We start from the raw sequence: 13,587 nt of genomic DNA, 5'->3' as shown, positions 1-13,587 counted from the left end.
CACAATGTTACTCATAATCTTTATCTATCCTATATCTATTCTTTCTTATGAAATACTGTGGTTTCTGCAAATCACCTTTGATCAAAACTGAAGGGGGGGGGGAAATCTAGCTACTTTTAAAACCAGTAATGTTTCTGCATAGTATTTCTAGGAAGTAACAATGAGCTATCCTATATTCCTTGAATACTTCTCAAATAAATAGGTTTATTTTAAAGCACTTATATACCGCTTAATATTTTATAAATCTCTAAGTGGTGTCCAACATGAATACAATAAACAATGTCATTAAACATAAGATGCAAAACCAGTAAAACTAGTATAAAAGCAGGAATCCAGAGAATTCAAATAAATAAAAACACAGCTCAGTCTTCTGGATCCTGATATGTCTCTACAACACATCTGAAGCAATTGATGGCTGCTGCTTCACGTATTGAAGGGCATTCCATAGTATAGGGGCAGATACTCCCTCACAGATATCTCTGAAATGGGGCAATCTCCTTTAGGTCAATATGGAATTTGTTAATTTTAAAATTTGCATGTGCCATGCTTCCAGGGTACCTTACAACAGAGTAATAAAATGAAAATGATGATGATTGAATAGCCATATAATCCTAAATCTTGATAAGATTTCAAGAGAGGTATGGAAATGTTAACTCATGAGGTACTTTTAGCATCTTTTTTGAACTGTGGTGGTCCAAACGCACTGAGAAGATTGTGGTCTCTCCTAGGACTTAAAGCTTCCATGCACCTAACTTTCCTCGGCCGAGGTAATATGTACCTAATTTGTTTTGGGTATGAAAATATGTCAAACCCCAGAAATGGCCTGAAGAAAAATATAACACCTCCCCGCCCCAAGAGAGGCAGACAAACAATGCCCCACAAAAAACCATGCCCACAAAACATTAAAATAAGGCAAGCCTTGTTGCACCCCAAAGAAACAACCCAAAAAGACTGGGATCACCACCACTGACAGCATCCCCATCAGGCTGACCTTTATATCCTCCCTCCCTCTAGCACCAAGTGGGCTGGTTTGGGGACTTCCCTGAGCAGCTACAGCCATGCAAGTTGATGGTCTCTACAGACTCAGTGGAGCCTAGTCCAGAGGAAAATGCCTCCCAGAAACTACAGCCTCTTGGAGGTAGCTGGAGTCTTCATGCTAACTAGTACCAGAACCTCTCTCTACTCGCTCTCTTCCAGCCACTGTCCCCCATGCTTGCTTCTTGCATTCTTGGCTTTTGTTTTGGCCTCTATTGTAAGTTGCCTGGAGGTTTATTTACTTTTGTAGACGCTGACTAATAAGTCAGATATTTAAACAACATGTGCACAGTTGGCTTGATTCCCCCCACGAGATTTTCAAGTACACGATGCTTCTCAGTCATTGCCAAACAACCTCTGTCATCCCCTTCAGCTGAAATAGCATACGATCTAGTATGTCGAGGCAAAAAAACAGGATACCGTCTTCCGGTAGGCGGGGGGCATGCTCCCCTGCGAGTCATGTGACCTGTGAGACATTGCAGCCCTGAAAAAGTGCTTTGGGGGGGCCATTAAGGTAACAAATGAAGTGGCTCTATGCCAGACAGCAAATGGGTGCTGCCCCTCTATCAACTTGCTGGTAGTTCAAAAGACAAAAGCCAGAGCTCTTTGTGTATAAGGTAAAAGCTGGAAGCAAGGCTGTGAAAGCAAAGGATCAGTGCCATGCTTGATTTCTGCCTGATTCCAAGACTGTGGCTATGGGAGAAACAAGACCCTCTTGGGGTGTTAATGCTGTGAGCCCTTCTCTTATAGTCTCAGGTTGTATATACAGTGGTACCTCTGGTTACGTGCTTAATTTGTTCCGGAGGTCTGTTCTTAACCTGAAACTGTTCTTAACCTGAAGCACCACTTTAGCTAGTGGGGCCTCCCACTGCAATTTCTGTTTTCATCCTGAAGCAAAGTTCTTAACCCAAGGTACTATTTCTGGGTTAGCGGAGTCTGTAACCTGAAGCGTATGTAACCCGAGTTACCAGTGTATGTGTAAATATGTTGTTGTTGTTTAGTCGTTCAGTTGTGTCCGACTCTTCGTGACCCCATGGACCAGAGCACGCCAGGCACTTCTGTCTTCCACTGCCACCCGCAGTTTGGTCAGATTCATGTTTGTAGCTTCGAGAACACTGTCTAACCATCTCGTCCTCTGTCGTCCCCTTCTCCTTGTGCCCTCCATCTTTCCCAACATCAGGGTCTTTTCCAGGGAGTCTTCTCTTCTCATGAGGTGGCCAAAGTATTGGAGCCTCAGCTTCACGATCTGTCCTTCCAGTGAGCACTCAGGGGTGATTTCCTTAAGAATGGATGCGTTTGATCTTCTTGCAGTCCATGGGACTCTCAAGAGTCTCCTCCAGCACCATAATTCAAAAGCGTCAATTCTTCGGCGATCAGCCTTCTTTATAGTCCAGCTCTCACTTCCATACATCACTACTGGGAAAACCATAGCTTTTACTATACGGACCTTTGTTGGCAAGGTGATGTCTCTACTTTTTAAAATGCTGTCTAGGTTTGCCATTGCTTTCCTCCCAAGAAGCAGGCGTCTCTTAATTTCGTGGCTGCTGTCACCATCTGCAGTGATCATGGAGCCCAAGAAAGTAAAATCTCTCACTGCCTCCATTTCCTCCCCTTCTATTTGCCAGGAGGTGATGGGACCAGTGGCCATGATCTTCGTTTTTTGATGTTGAGCTTCAGACCATATTTTGCGCTCTCCTCTTTCACCCTCAATAAAAGGTTTTTTAATTCCTCCTCACTTTCTGCCATCAAGGTTGTGTCATCTGCATATCTGAGGTTGTTGATATTTCTTCCAGCAATCTTAATTCCGGCTAGGGATTCATCCAGCCCAGCCTTTCGCATGACCACATATCATAAGGACACTACAGTTTCCACTGTCCTCATTCTGAGGAAAAGGAAGCCTGGCTCAGCATCTGGAAACCCTGGAATCTTCTACTGCTCAGAGACTGGGGTGTTGCACAACAATATCTTGCTAGTATTTCCAAAAGCTATCTCAATCCTGTCTCAGCCAAGGATAGCAGCACCATATCATTAGCATAACACAGTAAGTTTACTTTAGAGGACACGATTGACACAGGAAAATATATATATCTTTGCCGTCCTGAGAAAAAAACCATTAACATACAAATTGAATTTTTTAAGAAGAAGAAGACACCCTGGCTTCACTGTTCTTGCAATAGGAATTATCCTAGAAAAGCTTTATTGTAGTGATTACTAGTATTACAGGAGACATTATATGACCCCCCGTTTCTATAGGTTTTGTTCTGAGAAATAAAACAAACCATCCTCTCCCTCTTGCTTAAAAAACAACAAACAGAAACACATGAATGCAGCCAATTCCACCCCTTTGTTATAATTACAGCTCACATTTTAACATAACAATGAGCGCCCTCTCCTGACTAAATATTTAACTGAAGATTATAAATTAATGTGTGACAGTAGTATTTATTTTGGAAGTGCAATGACTTACATCTAAGACAGAAAAATGTTGTGTAGAGGGGAAAGCTCATTTCCCCGCTACACAATTTTTAAAAATAAGAGCAGAGTTCATCACATTATATTTCATAATAACAGAGAAATATAGGGCTGTGCTACAGATCAGTTCTCTCGGGATGTGTTGGGATGGTTTAATTTGTTGCTGATCTCCAGTTCTGAGAAACCCAGAGCCATTTTCCTCCTCTCTATTCTTTGCATTCATACAACTCAGAGCATAATGATGCTTAAAAATGGACCCTGTTAAAATGCTCATTAACTAAAATGAAAGTGTCCCCCAATCTGTTATATTTCGATGGCTACAGTTGTAAAATGGCAACATTCTCCCTTAAAAGTGTGAAAAAAAGATTTCTCTTTACAAACCAGATTGGTCCCAAAGTACTATTCCAGATTATGTTTATGGAGAAATAGAAAATGAAGGGAAAGAAACCACAACAAATGACAAACAAGATTTCCTTCAGCTTTTTTGGCGAAGAAATTGTGATTGCACAATAGTTCTTAGTAGCCAGGGTTTTCAGACAGCAGTGCCAGCATGGTAGCCTCTTATTTAATATGAAGATCGGGAAATGGTCTAGATTAATTGCTGCAGTATAGAGACAGCCAATTTCTGTGTCCTCAGGGGCTTTACTACATCTTCTGTCCTAAGTGCTGGGATTATTCAGCTTGCTCATGTGTGGTGTGGTTCCGTAATAAAGTTGGCCATCACCTAGCAATGAAGATGAAGCCTTGGTAGGACAAATCAATTGATCGGGAAGACAGAAGAACAAATGTACTTTCTTAAAATAGGCAGACTGTCCCCGAATGGTCGGAACAGGAAGACTGGGAAGTGTGCACTCAGTCTGGTCAGCTTCTATCCGAAGAGGAGGCGGGGGAAGTTTCACTCCCCTTGTCTACAGCAGTCTTAGGAGGAGAAAGTGTGAGAGAGATGCTATACCATTCGAGGAGGAATTGCCTAGTTACAAGATAGTGGAGGGAGAGGGGGAGGGGAGAGCGCAGCCAGCAAAGACCTCCCTGGAGAGTATGAGGGATCCTCCATCTCTATGGGCCCATTTGTCCTTCCACATCCTAGAACAGAGGAGGCACTCCTGGGACTTCCTGCTGGCACTCAGGATGTTGTTGGGGAGGAAGAGGCAGGGCTCAGAGTAGCCAACGTCTTTCTTTGTGTGGAGACATGGATTCTTGTCGTGCAACAGATGACTGAATAAAAAGGACCATAAAATACGAACTGCTTGTTATTCTTGCCTTTGATGCTACTCCACGCCTGACACACACCGGCAGTGATCTTCTGGCTTTCTGCCACATGCACGAGTAAGCAATCCAATAACATCTGTATAAAATATCCACAGAGATATTTTTATCTTTACAACTGAAACTGGGCAAAATGTTTTAGCACAACATAGCTGAGATCTGGTAGGATCAGTGGGGTCAGATAAACATACTTCTTTTCCAGGATGGGTCTTCAGGACCAAGGCCTAACGTATCCATCCATGCCTGTTCTAGGCAGATAGAACAACGGTCTGAGAGTATAAGGCCATTTCCTATTACGTGCATTATTCTGTTGTTTATATCTGTTGTGGATTATGTCGTCAACTGTCTATTAGGATTATACATGAGCAAAAATATTGCGTTCCTTATTTTAAAACGGTCTGTTTTTCTGATCGGTAGAGAAAAATGCAATTGAGGGCTACAGGTTCCACATCACTGCTTTAGCTGGACCAGCTATTCTGTCAGTCCAAGTGCCGGTCCAAGAGAATGCAAACTGCTGAGTTTCACAGGCCTCTTCATCAGGCTTGCATTCAACATCTTTCCTGCCTAAATCCTTTCCGATTAATTTGCTATGCAAACATTTGCATGAGCATATGCTGTGTTGGAGTCACTGCACATGAAGAATGAAGGGGAGAAAGAGTTTTGCATTTCCTAACAGTTAGTCCTCATTAAATGTTTATGAAAATACATAATGTTTACAACAAATACATTCAATAAAGATAAAAGTGCTGAGGATCCTTGTGAATTTTTAATCTGCAAATAATGAAAGTTATTTGAACGCCTCATTCCATCATTAAATATTTAAACAATTTTCTTGTCTAAATGTCAGTGGTAATTAAAATCATGCTTGACTTTTAAATGAAGCTATAAGGATGGCATCTTCCCTCTTAACAATTAATATTATTCGGGTCTGGAAATCTAGGACCAAAAACCCAGAGCCACCTGCACAACTGGGATTTTCTGTACCTGTGTTCCATCAGAAACTTCTTTTGAATTTCAAGACATTTCAGGGAAAAGATTCAGTGTCCTCTCATTGTGGGAGCGTGTGTGTAAAACAAACACGTAGATACATATTTTTTAAAAATGATATTTATACTCTCTTTCATAAGGCACGAGTGACTAACAAAAAGTTCTCATAATAAAAGTGGTATCTGCTTTCAGGAACAAAAATATCCTAACAGGATTGTTCAGGTGGAGTTTCCTGCCCACAGGGCTGGTTTTGTCCTCCAAGGCAAGAGAGGAAGGCTGAGCAGCTGGATCTCACTCAGTCATAATATATCTGTGTATGCATGTGTTGTACCCAAGAGTGTCACTCAGCTGACAGTAAGACTTTCATCTATGAAACAGGGTCATGTGTAGTAACTTTCAGCAGGTTCCCAGGTTCAGTCCTAGGCACTGCTGGAGGGTGTGTGTGAGCCCACTGCCCCTGGCACCATCGGGGAGGGGGGTACCATCATGGCCACCCCCATGTGCCGCGCAGCCCCCCACAGCACCGGGTGTCATGCCCCCAGGACGTGCGCCAGCCATGCCCCCGCCTGCTCTTCGCCCCCAGTGCAGGAGCATGCAGCTTCACCACTGGTCCTAGGCATCTTCAGGTGGGACTAGATACCTGTGAAAGCTTCTGTGAAAGTCAGTGCAGATAACACTGAGCTAAATGGACCAAGACAGCTTCCTACTGTATATATTCCAGCTCTGTCTTATACAGCCCAAGGTACCTCTTGAAAGCTTCTTACTTGTTTGGACCAAAGTTCTGCAGTGTCCTTTCCAGACCAATTTTCTATTTTTCGTCTTTCAGTACAGGAGCCCTCCTCCCACTGAATTTGTGTTATTGCATCTATAAATGCCTATGAACTTAGCCAACCAAAGTTCATAACACAGCGATTTCATGGTTCACAAACATGGCAGATACATCATTCCATATCAGTGTCCTCCTCCCTCTGTTACCGGCCCTCTTTTGGCCCATGACATTAAACATTGGGAAGAATATGGGTGCACCTCAGTCATGCAGTTGCTCAAATTATATATATTACACACGGCATACCATTCAAGGAGGAAACGCACACACACTGAGCTGTTTCAGACATCGAGGGATAAAATGAAAATGTGACAAGAATTCTCGAATTCTGGAGTGGTAATAGCAGCCTGACTCAATGAAGAGAAAGGGCACACTTAGACACTTTTTAATTCCCACTAATATATATAGAAAATATTTAAATTCAAGGCTGCAGTGAAGATAGAGAGACTCGCCTTAAGCAGATTTTTTGATTAACATACTTTTGTAAACTCTGTGGCAGAGTGCTGATCAATGACACCAGGAGTTTACCACATTTTAATGAAATTGTTTGTGAGATAGATTTCTGTGGCCAGAAGGTACTTTGTATGGTCAACTTTAACATTTATATTTGGCACAAATGTCTATTTGCCTTGCCTTGCATAGTATGAGAGAGAGAAGTAATTATTCTAGAATAAAGAGGTGGTGTTTGGTTGCAAGACTCAGTTGAAGGATTCTTGAGTGAAAATAGAACCACAGCACATGAAGAATTTGAGTCTAAACTAAACCACTTCAGAGATTAATGACTCTATCAATAGGTCTCCTCACAACATGCTGGTCCAAATGGGAAATAAAATTAACTAGGGCACACAGTGTCCTGAAAGGATCTGTTATGATTAATCCTCTTGCGGAAGAAACTCCAGATGGAACTGTTGAAATTCACCTTAGATGGGATGCTTTAGATATATGATGGACTTTCCTTAGCAGGAGTTCTGACAGTCCATCAGCATTGCCCTTCTGGTAAAAGAAACGTGCTATAAACTCTGTGGTCAGAGCAGTGAAATATGTTTCCTAGCCTAAATGACTCTTATCAATCAAATGGAGAAAAAAATTGTGGCTAGCACATAGCTTTTTTGTTACCGGTTGAGATTTATTCCGTTCCCCTTCCCTTGGCTTGCTGGCAGCCATCCTGAATCTTTATAAAGGTTGGAAGATTGCTCTAAGTTGGCAAGGAATATAAAAAAAAACCAAAAGGATGTTGAGAGTGAGGATTTTGTTGGTGGTGCTGGGAAGGAATTCTATAGTTCTGGATACCATTCAAGTGCAGAAGTAATCCACATTTACGGAACAGAGGGGCAATGAAAACACACAGAAGCAAAATATTGCTCTTTATTCCTCTTGTAGCTTGCTGTTTGAGATTGCCTGAGCTTCTACAGGCAGGCTATAAATTCTAAAACAACAAAAGATTTAGTATGAGAGTTTAGTAAAGCCTAAATAATAGATGATGGGACTGACTGTATATACTTTATCATACGCTAGAGTGCTACAGCAGTCTCCTTACTAAGCTGAATGGTTTGGCTTGCCTGAACATCATGCACCAGGAATGGGTGTTAAGTGGAAGAAGAGGCTTGTGCAAAGCCTCCCACACTTGTGCCAAAGCAGCTCTTATCACGTTGGTGTGAAGGATGCTGCAACCACAAGGGTGAAGGATTTGTGAATGGATTTACCTGTTCCTCAATCTGTTGCAGCATCTTAAAAAGCAGAGACATCACCTTGCCAACAAAGGTCCGTTTAGTTAAAGCTATGGTTTTCCCAGTAGTGCTGTATGGAAGTGACAGCTGGACCATAAAGAAGGCTGATCGTCGAAGAATTGATGCTTTTGAATTATGGTGCTGGAGGAGACTCTTGAGAGTCCCATGGACAGAAGGAAGATCAAACCTCTCCATTCTTAAGGAAATCAGCCCTGAGTGCTCACTGGAAGGACAGATCGTGAAGCTGAGGCTCCAGTACTTTGGCCATCTCATGAGAAGACTCCTGGAAAAGACCATAATGTTGGGAAAGATGGAGGGCACAAGGAGAAGGGGACGACAGAGGACGAGATGGTTGGACAGTGTTCTTGAAGCTACCAGCATGAGTTTGACCAAACTGCGGGAGGCAGTGGAAGGCAGGAGTGCCTGGCATGCTCTGGTCCATGGGGTCACAAAGAGTCGGACACGACTAAATGACTAAACAACAACAACAACAATCTGTTGCTAATAAAAACTACATATGCCCATCACTAGATAGCCCTATTCAGGCATTCAGAATCCTGGTTAAATAAAACTATGTGTTAGGGAATGTGCACAAGCATGCTAGTTTCATCCTGAATGGAGTCTTCTATGTGTTGTAGAACCCTGGAAAATCAGGGTTCTACATCATATATGACACTGTCACATGGCATTTGGTTTAAAGATGCCTGTTTTTCAGGTTATGAGAGTTTGAGGGTGTAAAGACAGATGAGCAGTTGGTATTTTCATAAGGAAAGGGTGGGGGGGGGGAGCACAACTTCATACCCCTCCCCACTTACAAGAGTATGGGAAAGGAAAAAAGGCAAGAACCAAACGGGAGAGGTCTCCCTCCCAAGAAGGGGATACTTTAGAAGTTGCAGATGTAAGAGGAGGCTTTTGGTCGTTTGATGGGTAAATGGCAGAGGTGGGTGATGTATATTTCCATTCTTGTAGGATATAATTACTATGCCACAACTAAATTTTAATGATCCATCTTGTTCTGCATTTCTCACCATTCTGACTGTCTGAGAATAATATTTAAGCGAAAGATAAAGTGATGTGAGAGCACAAACACACTGGCTTAGATCCAAAGATTTTACTCTGTGAACAAGAGTTTCCATTCACAGAAGGCGAGTTATGCTCATAGAAGGACCCCTTCCGTGTGTAGACCTCTTATTCAATTAACAGGCACTCTTCCCATTCACAGACCCAAAGCTTAGGATCCAAGCCATTATCTGCAATGTGAATTTATTAACAGTTTTACAGCAGTTACGTATTATCTGCTGTATGTTATTTACTGGGCTAGCCAGTACAACACATTGTGCAATGTTATATGATACCAGCCATTCTCAGATGACCTTGGTGGCACAGGGGATTGGAGGATCCCGTGTGTGTGTGTGTGTGTGTGTGTGTGCCTGCGCGCTCAGACTAGGCAAATTGCATTATTGTTGTCGTAATCTGAGCCTCTGAAAAAACTTGCTCAACTGATGTAAAACACAGTGATCTTGCATTATTGAGGGTACGAAGTGGAACCATCTGTTACTAACCCAACCACAATTTTTTGCAGACTACATCTATTCTGTTCTATTACAACAAAATACTGCTGTTTGTGTTCCTCTTCTTTTTTTAATCAGGCACATAAAGTTTATGTAAAACAGATGCCCACAAAATGAAACTAGTTAACTCTTGTGCTAGAGGGGCATACTGTGAAGGGTTTTCTGGAAGCTGGTTTGGCAATTAAATGGTTTATTATACTTATTAGATCACATCACACATTAGTAGAGTTAGTAATACATGCTGGGATTGGCAGGACAGCAGCTTTTCTCAGTTTATGAATGGATAAAACCACATTGGAATCTGTCCCCTGGAACCGAGTTCGATTGTCACAGCTTGGCATTACAGCACAACTTCTGTCCAAAATGGCATCCATCTGGCACCACAAATGAATATGAGGGAGGATGATTTGCATCCTTCAAACCAATCTCAGAAACATTGCTTGACTGCCAATTTTTATACATTCTACTGCGGAATGAAAGCACTTAATGTCTATTTGAAATGGCAGATTCAAACAATCCAGACCAGACTATATCAGCGCTGAGGCAGAATTCATGTGCTGGTGCGACACTTAGGGTGTTTCCACTCTCTATAAAATTCAGTGCAGGTGAAGGTTGTGTGTGAATGGCGGAAGCATAGGGATGAGACAAACTCTGTGGGAAAGACCAAACTAATCAAAGTGAGTGCTCATGTTAGTGTTCCAATCCCTAAATGACCGAAAAAATCCCCAAATCTCTGAAAGAAAGGTTCCATCCCTGGTCTTTGACACTTGAGATATGTATTTTTAGGAGCCACCCTATTCTGTGATTTTAAGTTGCTTACCATTGTTTCCAGTGTTTTATTTTAAATTGCGCTGGCTAGGGTTGATGGGAGTTGTAGTCCAACACATCTATATTGTACCATCATGGCAAAGGCTTAGACCAGGAATCTCTGCCTCCTCTTTTGAACTTGCTAGCCAAAGCAGCAGGTCCTTGAGTATATTGACACAAATCGGCAGGTGATAAACTTAGGTTCCTCACCGAGCATGGTATTTTACATTTAGCAAACCGATTTCTTTTTGATGTGCCCTTCAGTTCCATTTATACTGCCATAGATTGTCTGCAAATTAGCAAGCCATTGTCCGCCCTGATCCCGCATGCTTGATCAGGACATATAATGTATTGCCGGACATCAAGTCAATAGGCAATGAAGGGGAAAGCTTAATTCAGCCTCAAAATCAATCTCAGAATCCTGTGCAGAAGCCAGCTCGCCTGTGCTTTATTCTGATGAATTAACTCTGCAACCAGCAACCTGCCCTGTCAAAGCGGGGGGAAAGCAAAAGTTCCCCAATGTGCTAGCGCAGGCATATTACAGAAAGATGGCACACAAAGCAGGAAAGAATTACAGCTGCTGTGATTTCTCGCTCACTTTCTCACGCAAAGGGACAAGGCAGTCATCAGGCTGTATAAATATATAATACACAGCACTATATTGTTATGAGTTGGGGGGGAGGGGGAGTAGGCTGTGTGCCGAGACCCTTCTAATTCCTGGGTCCAGCAAATGTTAAAATCTAAGCAAAGATTCAGTTTCCTGGAACAGCCAGGCTAGCTTCTTGGTCCTCTAAATGATTCATTAAGGTAACAAAGAAAGTGGCTCTGTGCCAGATATCAAATAGAGGGGGCCCCACTGTCCCTCAACTCGCTAGTAGTTAAAAAGATAAATGCTGGAGTTGAGAGCTAACTTATGTGAGTTAGAGGTAGAAGCTGAAGCAAGGCTGTGAAGGCAGAGGGAGAGCCATGCCTGATCTCTGCTTGAATCCAAGGCTGTGGCTATGAGGGAAACAAGACCCTCTTGGGGGTCTTAATGCTGTGATCTCCCCCATTGTAGACTCAGGTTGTATATATGTGTAAATAATCCGTATATCATAAGGACACTCCAGTCTCTGCTGTGCTTTGTTCTGAAGGAAACACAAACCCTGGATAAACGCCTGGAACCCCTGGAATTTTGCACCGCTCGGAAATTGGGTTGGCGTTCAACAATATCTTTAGACATCCAACTTTTCTAGGTGGTGCCTCAAATTCATCTTGCAGGTATATAAATTATACTTACTTTAAACCAGGCTCCCAGCAAGTTTTAGCAGCTAATTGATGTCAGCTGCAGAACTGGCCATTTATCACTATAATGAAAGTAGATCAGCATCTCAGCACTGGGCTGGTCCCTATGGAATGGAAGCTACAGAGCAAGGAAAGACTGGGTCATGGCTTTTATTGGACTAACTAGTCTTAAAAATACTGGGAGTTAACTTCTGGAAAGGCACTGCTCCGCCCCCCATGCATTTCTTCGGTGCAAGTGTTTAATTTTTTAAAAACTGTGACAACATAAAATATCCATTTTATCCATGCTTTTGGAGAACCCATAGAGACAGTTGGTCTTAATAACAAAGAGACAGGAAGAAGAATTGGATTCATATTTGCTCTTCTGTTCAAGGAAGGCACTCAGATCCAGTGGAGGTTCCTGCTAGAGGAAGAAAGGGGGAGAGATGATGTTCACTGCTTCCCCCTTCGGCTTCTAATTCCACCTCCCATCTTGTTCCAGAGGATCCGCTGACTTGCTACAGGAGGTTTTTGGGGACACAAGACGGAATTGGCAAAAAACAAAACAAAAACCCACCTCCTCTTTCCCCCTGAACAGCACACCATGAGCAGAGTTCCACCTGCTGGTTATCTGGATCCAACCCAGTGGCTGGCTCTGTACTCGACATTGCAACCCTATGCATGTTTACAATAAGTATAGAATCATAGAACTGTAGAATTAAGGGACCACTAGAGTCATCTAGCCCAACCCCCTACAATGCAGGGATCTTTTGCCCAATGTGGGGCTCAAACCCCTGTGACCCTGGAATTAAGAGGCTCATGTTCTACCAGCTGAGTTATTTTCCCAGACTTGTGTTCATTGCAGTTTACTTCCAACCCTAGAAGCTATATTTTGGTTCTTATTTCTATGTGCCATGCTTGCAAATAAGTGCTCTGTGAGCCTGGCATGTTGAATGCTTTTTATAGTGCAAGCCCATTGTTATGCCTATCGGCTTGGTTGCTCGAGGGCGAACAGGCAAGATCCCCACTGGTCTTTTCAAAGGCTTTATTATTGGTGCAAAAACATTTACAGTGCAGAACGCCTCAATTCCATGTCTTGCTCAGTCACTAGCAGAATCTGAGTGGGCGGTCCTTGAACTTTCCCCAACAGAGTAGTCTCTTGACCCCCATCCGACGCCTTCCTCTCTGCGCGTAAACCTACTGCACAGACAGGGCATGGGTAAAGGGGGACCTGCCTCCCCCCCCCCCACTTTGCTCATGCACAGTGTTTTGGCTCTCTCTTGCATCTCTTCCCCACTAGAGGTGGGGCTTCCCTCCTCCGCAGAGGAAGTGCTGCTTCTCACGAACTTTGGAGGCTCCCTGTAATCCAGCTGCCTTTCCACCTCTCGCCTCTGAGCCTCTGAGCTGATGGCAGTTCCCTGACACCCATTTTATTTTCCTATAGGAACTGGGCTGATCTACGTGTTCACTGAGCACAGTATAGTGTCATCTTGGTAAAGCTAGGTGTGTCCAAAACAGAAGACTGCTCTGCAAGCTCATTTCAACATAGCAGAAAAAGGAAGAACAGTTTACATGAGAGTCCTGGGCAATCTTCCACCACCAACATTGATATCCATTTCTAGCATCCACAGGG

Source organism: Podarcis tiliguerta (genome assembly GCF_965153285.1).
Source record: "Podarcis tiliguerta genome assembly, chromosome: 7".
Lineage (NCBI taxonomy): Eukaryota > Metazoa > Chordata > Lepidosauria > Squamata > Lacertidae > Podarcis > Podarcis tiliguerta.
Note: the sequence above shows the minus strand (reverse complement) of the source record.